The sequence below is a fragment of the Doryrhamphus excisus genome, chromosome 5 (assembly GCF_030265055.1).
Source record: "Doryrhamphus excisus isolate RoL2022-K1 chromosome 5, RoL_Dexc_1.0, whole genome shotgun sequence".
Taxonomy (NCBI): Eukaryota; Metazoa; Chordata; class Actinopteri; order Syngnathiformes; family Syngnathidae; genus Doryrhamphus; species Doryrhamphus excisus.
In genome coordinates, this window is record NC_080470.1 from 15,060,702 (window position 1) to 15,075,000 (window position 14,299).

At 38.4% G+C, this 14,299-nt stretch overlaps 1 protein-coding gene across 1 annotated transcript in view; it reads right to left on the reverse strand.

Moving 5' to 3' along the window:
• Nucleotides 1-10,873: 10,873 nt before the first annotated feature.
• Nucleotides 10,874-14,299, reverse strand: part of enc3 (ectodermal-neural cortex 3) — a 15,259-nt gene continuing 11,833 nt past the window's right edge. Inside the window, exon 4 of the mRNA XM_058073578.1 lies at nt 10,874-12,351. The gene's annotated coding sequence lies outside the window, so the exon portion shown is untranslated. The remainder of the gene's footprint in view (nt 12,352-14,299) is intronic.

The following is a 14,299-nucleotide window of genomic DNA, read 5'->3' on the forward strand; positions in this document are numbered from 1 at the left end:
GAACAATATTGCATTTGCTTTTCTTTCTGAGAGTCGACATCAGTGTACACGGACTTCCCTGCAGGGCTTTTCTTTTCCTTTGCTCCGTGCACACATTGTTTCCACTATTCTCTAAAAGCAAATAAATGCATCCCCTGCAGACTCTCAGCAACAGCTTTGATAGGAGAAGAAAACTTCTTTGCACAAACGCTCCTTTTTTTTTAGGCCTTTTCCAAAGACAAACTTGCCCACATCTTCATTTTCGGAGATGGGGAGGATTTTCCGTGTGTGGTGCCAGGAGGCTATTTGATTTGGCACCACTCATGTTTGACTTTAGGTACCAAGAAATGTGTGTGTGTGTGTGTGTGTGTGTGAGGGAGAGAGAGAAGAAGTTCTTTGAAAATGCCACAGAGACCTCCCACACTGCTACACAGATGGAAACTGCTTCAAACTGTGGACAGCTGGCTTAACCGTCCAACACGCTGCTTATTCTTAATTGTTTAACGACTTCTACATCAGTTAACATTTCTTTCGAGAATCATTTAAAGGCATAGTTTGGAATTTTTCACATAAAGTTGTACAAGATCCCCATCAGCACATCATATTAGGCATTTTTGTGTTTCAAAAGTACAGTAAACCTCGGATATATCGGACTCGGATATATCGGATGGCCGCATCGTGGCGCTCCGATTCGCCGAATCGTGACAGGCCGCTCTCCAACGTCATTTGCAGCGTTTGCAGCGTTGCCTGCGTGTCCAGGTACATTGGAAACATAGTCAAGGAAGTGCCTTTTTATAACGGATAAAATCCGATTTACGCATATACCGGCTATAAATCCGATATATGCGTAAAACGGACATCTTCCGGTATACGCATATAACGGATTTCGCTTATATCGGACAAAACCAGTGGGAACAATTGAATCCGATATATCCGAGGTTTACTGTAGTATGTGATAATAAGATCATCACATGGTTTATCTGGTATCAGGCCAGGTATCATGCCCCCAAGTGTCAGTATCAGCCCGAGACCGAAGATACTTACTTACGTACTTATAATAACCTCTAAGTACGTCTGACGTCCAACCTTCAATGTCGGTTTGCTGATTGGCCAATTCTAAATTCAACTTGCATGGTCAAGAGACGGCTTTGGAGTCTACCAATATTATTATTATTATTATCCCGTCTGTGAGTAAACTTAAAGGGCTAACTCCATTCCGGTTTTCAGTTTCTTACTGCAATTTTCAGAAGCACGTCTCTTTTGTAAGTCTTTTATTCTATTTTGTTTTTCTTTTGAAATGTTTGTGCATTCAGGCTTCCTCAGTCGACACCTCATAGGGATCCCATTTCCCTTGAGCATGTTGTTCTTTGACCCTTAATGCATAAATCAGAAGAAATATGCTTCTGTCAAACACGCCCCGTGGTGTACAAGTGTAGAACTTTAGCATAGAAGAATTCAGCTTTTCAGCTTTTCTTTGCAACATGTTGCAAAGTCGACTCAGTGCATAGTCATCTGCTACAAGGAACTAATGCTAACACGGTAGCACATGACCATGGAGCAAGGAAGTGCATTAAATGGCGTGTAACCATCATGTCATAAAGTCTAGTGAAAGGCTCTGCGGTGGAGTAAAAACCAGTTTCCACCACAATATTGGACGGCTCCATTGTTAAATGTTTTTCACCTTGTTTTTGTTATTTCCAATGTCATGATTCCTTTGTCAGCCTGTCAGGAAGCAGGCAGACAATGGCAGCAGCAACTGGATCAGAAATAGCAACAAACCTCCACCTCAGTCCGTCCCAGACGCTAACGCTCGGCAACAAAGCTTCTCGGCACATAAATCATTCATTGTTTGGATGGAGCCTCGGCTGAGCTGCGTCTCATCTGTTTTTATTTGCAATATCAAAAGCAGAGTGAGCGCCGTGACCTCCCTTGGATGTGTTATTTTAGCCAGGAAATCAGCGTCTGCTGTTTGGCACAAGACAAAATATTGGAATTAAAACAAAAATAATACAAAGTCAATCTAATAAAACAATCAGTATTTTCCAGTTTGTATTCCAATAGATCAATTCTGCATATTATATTATAATATAAACATTATAATATATATATATATATATGTAATATAAAATGATATTAGCGTATATATAATAAATATTACAAAGTACATGCCACTTAAAATGTAGGCTGAGGCCTTTACATGATCTATAACCTAAGAAATCAATCCAACATTATTATTATTATTCACAGGTTGCTTCTGGGAAGTTTGGTCAGTATCTTGTCGCATTTCCAAAATCAGATATGGGTGCTTAGGGGAAGGTTTTAGGGTAAGATTCTGATGATGGTAGGATTAGGTTTAGTGTAACCCGCCTGTTTCACACTGCCCATGCTGGGGCTCGAACACGGGAATTTTGGAATGGTAGAGAGAGCAGTGACCGTGCTCAGACCATCAGCCCATTGTTCGGCACAGCTCTTGATGCCTTACCAATGTTCACTTGCACATCCTTTACATTAGGTTAGGGTTGGGGTCTAGATTTAGCTTTAGGTTGGAGTTACGGTTGGGTAGGTAGGGGTTTAGGTTATGGCTGAGGGATAGCGTAATGGGTTACAATTTTGGTTTTGGGTAAGGTTATGGGTTCGAGTTTTTGTGTAGGGTAAGGTTATGTGTTAGGGTTTTGGTTTAGGGTAAGGTTATGTCTTAGGGTTTTGGTTTAGGCTAAGGTTATGTGGTAGGGTAATGGATTAGAGTTTTGGTTTAAGCTAAGGTTATGTGTTTGGGTTTTGGTTTAGGGTAAGGTAATGGATTAGAGTTTTGGTTTAGGGTAAGATTTTGTGTTAGGGTTTTGGTTTGGAGTAGGGTAATGGATCAGAGTTTTGGTTTAGGCTAAGGTCGTGTTAGGGTTTTAGTTTAGGGTAGGCTAATGGACTAGAGTTTTGGTTTAGGGTAAGGTTATGTGTTAGGGTTTTGGTTTGGAGTAGGGTAGGTAAGAGTTTTGGTTTAGGTTTGGTGATGAGAGTAGTGGGATTGGGGTTTCATCTCAATCCTGTGGGGTTAAGCCTTCACGTTAAGGTTTAGCGTAAGGTTGGGGTTGAAGTTTAGGGTTTTGCTTTAGTGCAGCGTAGGGTTCTAGGTCAAGGTTGGGGTTTAAATTAGACTTTAGGTTTAGTTTCGGTTTGCGGTCTTGAGTTTCATTTAGGGTTGGAGTTTAAATTACTGGAGGCTTAGATGAAGGGGATTGTTTGCGTTCAGGACTTGAAGTTTTAGGGTAAGGCTTCGGGTATTGTTGGGGTTTTGTTTCATACGATACCAGATTGTTTAAAATGTGTTTTTCCCAAAATACAAACAAACATTTGATGAAGTCTTATCACTACGAGGCTTGACTTGACATCCAGAGTGGGGGTCTTGTGCACTCTTAAAGGTCAGAAACTCACCCCCCAACCGCCCCTCCCTCCCCCCTTGTGTGTGTGTTTAATACAGCACGTGTCTGCTTGATTAGTTTCTGAATGAGGGGGTGGGGCACATGTCAGCCCCCTCAGCCCACAGACAGGCACAGATGCTGGGGACACGTCCTGCGTGGGATCCCTCTTTTGTATTATTCATCCTCACTGTCACATCCCATTTGGAGTGGTCAGCTGGATGTGATGCAACACACACACACACACACTTGGAAAATGGAAATGGAGTTTGTTGAGCCATCGGGGGTTTTACATGTGTCACAAATGCAGCTCATTTGAAGATTTATTGGGTCTAAGTGTTGCTAGCGAGGATTCTTTTGATGGAGGAATCACGTGTGTGCGTTAATGTGCATGATGCGTCAACTCGGGCAAGATATCAAACCGTAGCGTTGCACACGTGCACCCCAGCTGGGAGCTTGCACGTATGTTTTATTGATGAGAAGAAGAGGAAGCGTGTATGAAGGAGGCGAGTACAACAAAGGTCTCGGTGAAGACTACACTGGAGCGCTGGAGCCAACCACATGGAGCCAACCACATGAATGACAAAGTATGCCACGCTCGTGGGGAATGTCCGCCGCTTGGCCAACGTTTCTTACTCATCGGCTATTTCGCGTGCTTGGAGCTTTTGTTTGCGTTTAGTCTTTGAAAAGAGGCGCGTGTGCTCATGCGCTGATGATGGTGTGTTTGCAACTCAAAAGGGGTTGTGTTGTTCCAACAATACAAAACGCAAACACGCAAATAGTTGGGACGGGAATTAGCATATTTGACTCACAACGGTCTCCTTTTTTTCTGCCTCATCAGTCCGTGATGGAGACCGGGGGTCTCAATTTACCTGGGGGCCACTCGAGCTAGGGTCTGGGTGAAGCTGGGTTATATATATACAGTGCATCCGGAAAGTATTCACAGCGCTTCACTTTTTCCACATTTTGTCATGTTACAGCCTCATTCCAAACTGTATTAAATGAATCTCTTACCTCAAAATTCTACACAAAATACTCCATTATGACAATGTGAAAAAGTTTTTTTTTTTGACTTTTTTTGAATTTATTAAAAATAGAAAACTAAGAAATCACATTTACATAGGTATTCACAGCCTTTGCCAGGAAGGATACAGAAAAATTTCTGCTGCTTTGAAGGTCCCAATGAGCACAGTGGCCTCCATTATTCGTAAATGGAAGACGTTTGGAACCACCAGGACTCTTCCTAGAGCTGGCCGGCCTTCTAAACTGAGCGATCGGGGAAGAAGGGCCTTAGTCAGGGAGGTGACCAAGGCCCCGATGGTCACTCTGTCGGAGCTCCAGCGTTGCTCTGTGGAGAGAGGAGAGCCTTCCAGAAGGACAACCATCTCTGCAGCAATCCACCAATCAGGCCTGTATGGTAGAGTGGCCAGACGAAAGCCACTCCTTAGTAAAAGGAACATGGCAGCCCGTCTGGAATTTGCCAAAAAGCACCTGAATGACTCTCAGACCAAGAGAAACAAAATTCTCTGGTCTGATGAGACAAACATTGAACTCTTTGGTGTGAATGCCAGGTGCCATGTTTGGAGGAAACCAGGCACTGCTCATCACCAGGCCAATACCATCCCTACAGTGAAGCATGGTGGTGGCAGCATCATGCTGTGGGGATGTTTTTCAGCAGCAGGAACTGGCAGACTAGTCAGGATAGAAGGAAAAATGAATGCAGCAATATATAGAGATATCCTGGATGAAAACCTGCTCCAGAGGGCTCTTGTCCTGCTGAAAAATGAACCTTCGCCCCAGCCTGAGGTCAACGACCCGAAGCACACAGCCAAGATCTAATTAATTTAATACAGTTTGGAATGAGGCTGTAACATGACAAAATGTAGAAAAAGTGAAGCGCTGTGAATACTTTCCGGATGCACTGTATGAGTTTATATATCCCAAATTATATGCAATTTTATATATGTAAAAATATAGTCCTTTTTTGGTCTTGATCGCAATATATTTTTTATATGTATCAATATATACACATATATGATCTATGGATATATTGCAATATATTGGAAAATATAAACATAAGATCCCATATATGGAAATATATTTCCTAATACATTGCATTATATTTGCCAATATACTGCAATATTTTTTTTTTCCATGAGGGTAATAATGTTAAAAAGAACATTTCTAAGGTGGTAAACAAGTTGTCTGTGCTCTAACTCCCCAAATATTCCATTTCCAAGTCAGGGACCCTACTTGGTGGTAATGCACTCATCATGGTGGGATCTGGAATCTGGAATCCATGAAGTTGCACACGCCACAGCAGGAGAAAAAAGAAAAAGCTTGTTTTGATGGGAATAAAAGTGGCTTGTGGCTTGGTAACCACAGGAAAATGTGGCTCTCAGGTTTGAAACCAGTTTAGAATCCCTGTCTTGTTGCCACTCTTTCGGTCTAAGAGTGCCGAATAGACAAGATACATCTTTTTAACTCATTTTAACTCGTTTGAACTTACTCTGATAATGTCATGTTTTATAAATCCCAACATCCCATCCTACCAACATACTGTGTTGATACAGTAGCTCTTTCATGGGTTTTTGTCCTGGGAAACATGAGAGAAGTCGGCCCCGTGGCCCCTTCAGGGAACAAGGTCATATGAGGATGCCAAAGTAGTAGATGACGTAGATCGACGTCCTACAAACGCGATGGTTTGATTGTGACGGTTCGCCTGACAGTCCTGACATGAGAAGCTGAGAATGATTTGTCTTTTGTCTTTCCTGAGCAGTACACTAAAGTACTTTGATATCGCCACTGAACATTCAGGAAGCGTAAACCCTGATATCACTGGTTGGGTTGCGCAATACGGCAGAGGATGTTAGAGCAGTAATAAAACCAGCAGTAGTAGTATCAACAGTAAATAGTATCAACAGTTACGATATGAACAGTAAATAGTATCAACAGTAACGATATCAACAGTAATATCAACAGTAAATAATATCAATAGTAGATAGTATCAACAGTAATGATATCAACAGGAAATAGTATCAACAGTAATATCAACAGGAAATTGTATCAATATAAAAGCAGTAACGATATCAACAGTAAATAGTATCCATATTTCTATGGATACTATTAGTATCATCAGTAACAATATCAACAGTAAATAGTATCAACAGTAATGATATAAGCAGTAACAATATCAACAGTAAATAGTATCAACAGTAATGGTATCAACAGTAACGATATCAACAGTGAATAGTATCAACTGTAAATAGTGTCAGTAGTAACGATATCAATAGTAAATAGTATCAACAGTAACGATATCAACAGTAAATTGTATCAACAGTAACGATATTAACAGTAAATAGTATCAACAGTAACAATATCAACAGTGAATAGTATCAACAGTAATGATATCAACAGTAATGATATCGACAGTGAATTGTATCAACAGTAACAATATAAGCAGTAACGATATCTACAGTAAATAGTATCAACAGTAACGATATCAACAGTGAATACTATCAACAGTAACAATATCAACAGTGAATAGTATCAACAGTGAATAGTATCAACAGTAACGATATAAGCAGTAATGATATCAACAGTAACAATATCAACAGTAACATTAACAGTAAATATTATCAACAGTAATGATAAAAGCAGTAATGATATCAACAGTAAATAGTATCAACAGTAACGATATCAACAGTGAATAGTATCAACAGTAACGATATTAACATTAAATAGTATCAACAGTAAATAGTATCCATAGAAAATGGTATCAACAGTAACGATATCAACAGTAAATAGTATCAACAGTAAAGATATTAACAGTAAATAGTATCAACAGTAAATAGTATCCATAGAAAATAGTATCAACAGTAAATAGTATCCATAAAAAATGGTATCATCAGTAACGATATTAACAGTAAATAGTATCAACAGTAAATAGTATCCATAAAAAATGGTATCAACAGTAACGATATTAACAGTAAATAGTATCAACAGTAACGATATGAACAGTAACAGTATGAACAGTACATAGTATCAACAGTACAGATGTGAACAGCTTGCTCCACTTGCTCCACTTGTGCTCCATCCAAACCAAAGGCTTCCACATTCCCGAGGCCCCTCCCTGTTTAGCTAGCTTTTAGCCTTGTTCATTTTCTCTCTTTTGTTATTCCTGCTTGGCCTCTCTCCGCCAACTGTCTGTAACTGATGGTCATTCCGAGAAACTTCCCTTGCCATCCATTCCCAAATGTTCTCTATGGGACGCCAAAGGGGAAGATACGGGATGCTCCAAAGGAGGGATGTTCCTCTCTTTCTGCCCTCACCTTGACACCCCACCCGCCCTACTTTGGCCAGAAGGTGCTCATCGATCCACCCTCAATGGTGCAGGCGTGTGTTCCCCTTGGAAAAGGTGAAGGGATGTTGCTTGTTCAATTCCCGTGCTGGGGGAGACCCCAGCTGGGGGCCCGGGGATGTTTGGTGCTCAAAGTCTGTCCGTTCCACTTCGGTGCCTCCTTTCTTACCAGCTAACCAAAAGCCCAAAGTGACCCCCTCCCATCTCATGGCAGTTTGCCCCCCCCCCCCCCCACCTCCGCCCCTCCGTGGTTTGTTTTATGCGACCTCTGATGTTCTTTTGTCTGCGAGCCGACTTTCAAACGTTGGATTTATTCCTGTCGCTTGTGTTTGAAATTGCTCGCTTTGCACGTTTTGCATGACAATGACGGCCATTGATTGACTGGCTCCCACTCACCCCTGCTGGCCGCCGACCATCACCAACCCCCCCCGGCCCCCCTTTTACCAGAGAGGCACGTTTCATCTATTTTCTGCGCTTCTTTGTCTTAAAGGAAGCTTTGATGAGCGGCCGCAGCCCCGCTGACACAAACACGACACGCTCAGCTGCACATGATGTCACCGCTTCGCTCGTCTACGTCCAATTAACACCAGACCCCCCCACCCCACCCCCCACTCGCATCTCATGGCTCAACTTTTGCTAGCATGTCCTCCATCTATGAGCTACTTCTGTTCCTACCATGCCAGTTTTAGTGGAAGTTGTGACTTATAGTCGTCCCTCGTTTATTGCAGTCATTGGTTCCAGACTCCACTACGATAAGTGAATTTCTGCAAAGTAGGATTCAATGTTAATAAACCTAATATTTTGGACGTTAGAGCATAGAAAACCTGTTTATGACTGCCTAAATACTAGTTTTAATGTGATTGGAGCCCTCTACACATGAAATAGCACCCCTATAGTCACTTTTACATTCCAATTCTTTGTTCACATCACATGACCCAGGCTGTGGGATCTCTGCAGGGACATACCAGATGCTACCGGCGCTAGCATAGCCTTGACAATTTACTTATTCTAAACTTTAAAAAGTGTTTCAGTTGAAATGGGAATGGAAGACAAAAAAGGCAAAAACTTTTAACAGAACAGAAGAAGAGGAGAACCTTTTTTTACACTCAATCCCAGCCATGGCATGTCCGTCTCAGCCATGGCATGTCCGTCTCAGCCATGGCATGTCCGTCTCAGCCATGGCATGTGGGCTCGGCTCTGCTGGCTCAGTAGCCAATCTCCATGCGGTGTGAAAGGTAACATTACTGACTAGACATTCTTCATAAATGTTCTTCTTTATTCCCATAATAACTTTCATTTAATCAATTTTCCCAAAATTACAATTCTGTTTCCTTTTTGTCCCTTTTAATAATTCAACCCGATACTACGAAAATAAACCACCCTCAAAATAAAATTGCGACCTTTTTTGTGTTCAAAAACTTTTATAAATTATTATAATTAATAATATAATAATATAATAATAATAAATATAATAATTTTATAAATTATTTAAATATTCTGATTTCATTCTCATAATTTTTTTCAACGTTTTCTGCTACGTAATTTCCAAAAATGACATTTTTATTTTGTTTTATTTAGCTTAATATCACGACTTTCATTAAAAAAAGTTTTTTTTAACATTTTCTTCCTTTAATATTTCAACTCTATGCTACTAAAATGAGATTATTGATTATAATGACATGAATGACCAGAATTACTAGTTTATTCTCAAAGGTTTTTTTTTCCTTGTTAGAATATTTTTGCTAATATTTGGACTTTATTGCTGTCAAGTACAACTGTTTTTTTTTATTCCAATGATAGCAACTTTCTTGTTGTAGATGTTTGTATTAGAACATTAATTTTGTCTCATTTTCCAAAAACTTTATTTTCTTTTGTTTTGCATAATAATACAACTTTAAAAAAAACGTGTTTTTTTCCTTTTAATATCTCAAATCAATGCCAGTAAAATTTTTCTCCTTAATATTATGAGTTTATTCCCGTAAAATTTTATTTTTCTTTTTTCACAACCATTTTTTAAATGACAATTTTGTGTTCTTTTGTTTCTCAAAAGAATACATGTTAAAAAAGTTAAATCATTAAAAAATCCTTTAATATTTCAACTCGATGCTACTAAAATGAGATTATTGATTAATGACATGAATGACCAGAATTACCAGTTTATTCTCATAGTTTTTTTTTAATATTTTAAATATTTGTAAATATTTTTGCTAATATTTGGACTTTATGTTTTTTTTGTTCCAATGATAGCAACTTTCTTGTAGATGTTTGCATTAGAACTTTAATTTTGTCTCATTTTCCAAAAATGACAACATTATTTTCTTTTGTTTTGCATAATAATACTTTTTAAAAAACTTTTTTTTCTTTTAATATTCCAAATCAAAGCCAGTAAAAATGTTCTCCTTAATATTATGAGTTTATTCCCGTAAAATTTTATTTTTCTTTTTTCACAACCATTTTTTTAAATGACAATTTTGTGTTCTTTTGTTTCTCATAAGAATACATGTATTTAAAAAATTCTTTAATATTTCAACTCGATGCTACTAAAATGACCCATATAATATTACCAGTTTATTCTCGTAAAATTGCAACCTTTTCTTGTTAGAATACTACTTTTTTCTCTGTATTAATTTTAATTACTTTAATTTTTCCAGCTTTATCCATATTAATTTTATTCTAGTAATGATGACTTTATTCTCTTAACATTATAACTTTTTCCGCAACTCTCCCAAACTCCAACTTTATTCATTTTGTTTTGTTTCTCATAATATGACATCAATAAAATCGATTTTTATGCTTTAATATTTCAACTTGATGCTACTACAATGACCCTCAAAACATAATATTATCATGTTAATTCTGGGTAAATGTTACCCTTTTTTCCTTTTAATATTTGAACTTTGAACTCTTGTACAATGACAGCCTTTTTTCCAACTTTGTGTTGGAAATCTCATATCTCAACTTTATGCTATTCAAATATTTTGCCTCATATTATGATGCTATTTTTGTAAAATTACTTTTTTTTCCTATCTGAAATATTTTGACTTTATTCTTGTCAAATTACTTTTGATGTTCCATTTGAGCTCCAGAAAAAAAGAGGCCATTTTCATAAAGAGATGACATTTATTTAGGAGGTAACAGACGCTCATCAAAATTAAGTTAGAAAACAGATTTGAGACGACCAAACAAAGGGTTAAGACAAAGATTTAAAGTTAAGACAATGAAGACTGTGCAAATACAAATAAAAAAACTAGGATTCTTATTAAGAAAATAGATTTCAGTGGATACTGAAATCTATTGTAAGATGCCCAGTGACGCATACAGTAGCTATAAATAAGATGTTTTTTTTAAAAGTCAGGTTTTGGCAGTGTTGGTGTTTTCAGTCCGACTGCCCGTGACAGGAAGAACACTTTGAAATGTCTTCTCTAAACAACAACAGAAAAACCTTTTGTCAGGAAAGGATACATTCATACAAAGAGAACATGATTCAAAACCAGTAGAAAAATATACACAACCCTGAGACGAGCACACCAAAACCTCTTCTCTCGCTCTTGCCAGCTTATTTCATGACTTCAGGAGGACCAAGATGCGTCCAAATAGTCGAAGAACGGCGCTCCGAGCACAAAAAAAAGAATTCTTCTTTGCTTCCACAGCAAAACGCTGATGGATTCAGTCAGCAGTTCGATGCAAATACAGTGGAACCCTTTTAAGTCCAAGGAGCAGCTTGTCATTGTCGTTGCTGGTACTCCGTGTCGCCTTTTTTCTACTGAATGCCACTCCTACAACGACCGGCCATGGGGCCAAAGAAAGCTGCCAGTGTCAGCGATTTCATAAAAAGTGTCAGAAACACGACTGAATTCAGGAAATAACACATTTTGTACTTATTTTGTACTGAATGTGACTGCTAAATAACACCCCATGGGGCCAAGGAAAATTGTGAGTGCAAGCAATCCAAAGAGGGCGAGAAGCACTACTGAATTCATTTTTTAACTGAATGAGAAATGACCTGCCATGGAGCCAAAGACAGTCCCAGCAATTTGGTAACTAAGGTGAGAAACCCGATTTAATACGAAAATACCCATGAACAAAAGTCTAAAAAAAAACTAATTACACTACAATTTTTTTCATAATATTTTAAGAAAAATTCTTGACGAGAACCAAAGTACTGCTGTTATTTTTGTCACCAAAAAATGAAATGTATGAAACTGAGTTAGCTTATGTGAGAGGAATCCAGGTTTGGACTACGATGCTTTTACTCTGAAGCTTACTTTGCACTGAACAGGAAGTGCTGGAATCGTGGTTTGGTGCTGCTTAGCTTTTCATAGAAATGAGCCCAGCCGAGGACATGAGTTGGTGGTCTTAAACGGGTCCCACTGCGCTCAATAAGTTAAGGATCCCTCCTTCTTGTGCCTCTTCCAATGGGGGGGGCATGGGAAAGACACACAAAAAGACACAGCGAGTAAACACATCCTGCGGGGGGGAAAAAGGGCGCAGAAGACGCTCTTTCAGTCTTTTACTTTCCAGGAATGGAGTCAAGTCCAAAGGCCAAGGATATCAGGAATACCAGCAGGGAACAATCATCCCGGTCGCCGTGGTCACCATCTGTGTGGAAAGAAGCGGAGACAAGGAGATTAAAGTTCTGGTCGGGTGGACTTGGGAGGCTGCGTGACGACCCCGGGAGGGCGCATGACCACCGAAGCATGCGGAGAACACGCCAGCTCGTCAAAAGGGACGTCTTGTGCGGGATTAGCATGTAGCATTAATGGGCTAAGCCGCTCCAAACAGTCAAGAAAAGCAAAACATGAGACTCAGATGTCTGAGAATCACCTCTAACCAGCACAACTTCCCATTTCATTGTAGTATACAGCCGGAAGCTGGAAAAAACAAGCCCCACTGAAGGCATCCGTTAGAACAAGCTAAAGTCCAAAGTCTGTAATAACCAGAAAACTAAAAAAAAAGGGAAAACTGTTATGAAAATATTGACAGAAAAAAGTCACAATTTAACAAGGAAATAAATAAATTAAAATACTTCATAAATAATTAAAATATAATAAAAATGAATTAAAAATATTTAAAATAATCCACAAATGATTTTAGTAGCAGATATATATGAAATATTAAAGAAAAAAGGTTTTCTGCCATATTTACATATTTTACTGTTCATGAATATGGATTGCCCCTTTGAAATAATTACAATACAAAAACAAAAATAGCATTTTAGAAAAAAATACTTTTTTCAAATTAGGTTGAAATATTATAATATGAAAATAAAGTCAGAATTCTATGAGAACATTTTCCAGAGGAAAGGTGAAATGTTCAATAATAATCAATAAATAATCAATAAAAAAAGAAAAGAGAATTAAAGAAAAGTTCAATTTTTGCTAAATTAGGTTGCAGGAAAAGTCAGAATAAAATGTAGATAAAATATTAAAAACTAGATTTATTTTTTCCACAGATTAGAGGAGAAGGAAGACTGAATATGTGGAAAAATTTAACAAAAACAACAAAAATGGCACAAAAAAAGAGCAAAAAGTGACTAACTGATGAAATCATTCAATACCAAAGACGTATTTATATATTATATACATATATATTTACTTATTTACTTTACTATTGGTGTCGTTGTTTACATTTTTCAGCTGTCACAAAAGAAATATATTTGTGTCAAAGTTATGCTTGATATGCATCTTTTCCCTTTTTTAGTCGGTAACTGACATTCATTCCTGAAACGTACCCATTTTCTACTGTTGATTACTAAGGAACGGAAAAGGGTAGAAACAAACTTTTGTTTTCCCATGAGGCTAATCTTTCTTTTGGTCAGTTCCATGTTCTAGGTTCCACCATGGAACACAATCTGTGTGCCTTGAAAGATCAGTCCAAATGGTCTAAAATGGCCGCCACTGAAGGGGCTCCTCACATGTATATAACAATACTGTATACTGTATATACGTAACTTCTCAGCATATTTACAGTACATCATAAAATATACTTTCACTTTCTACTGTGTGACCCTTGCTAAAGGTCAAAAATGTGTTCCTTTTTCTTTATAATTAAGTCATTAATAATTCAATTAACTTCCTAGTTAAAAATACTCATCTTTTTGATTCATTGGATGTCCTTCAGTTTTCGTCAAAGCTTAAGGGAGGAATTAACAAAAGTACAGCTACCATCATATAACAACTTCAATAATGACTTGGAGTGCATGAGAAAGTAAATGAACATTTACAGAGCCAATGATGTCATGGTGGCAAATGTTAGTATTCCCTGGACTTGTGTTAAATATTTGGCGTCTGTGATCTCCAGCTGCTACCTCAAGACCGCCTTGGTGGCGTTTTCGAAGAGAGAAAACGATGTTGATTTCACCTAATTAGCATATTTAGGGGCGACAGCACTGCCAAGGGAGGTCTTTTGGGACCACAAACCACTTGAAGAAGACGTAAAGCTAGATCATCATCGCTGGGTCACCCCCGTGATCTGCCTGGGTGCACGCCGAGGTGAACGCTTCCAAATGGGAAGCTAATAGGACTTAAAGGCATTAGCTAACATCCTA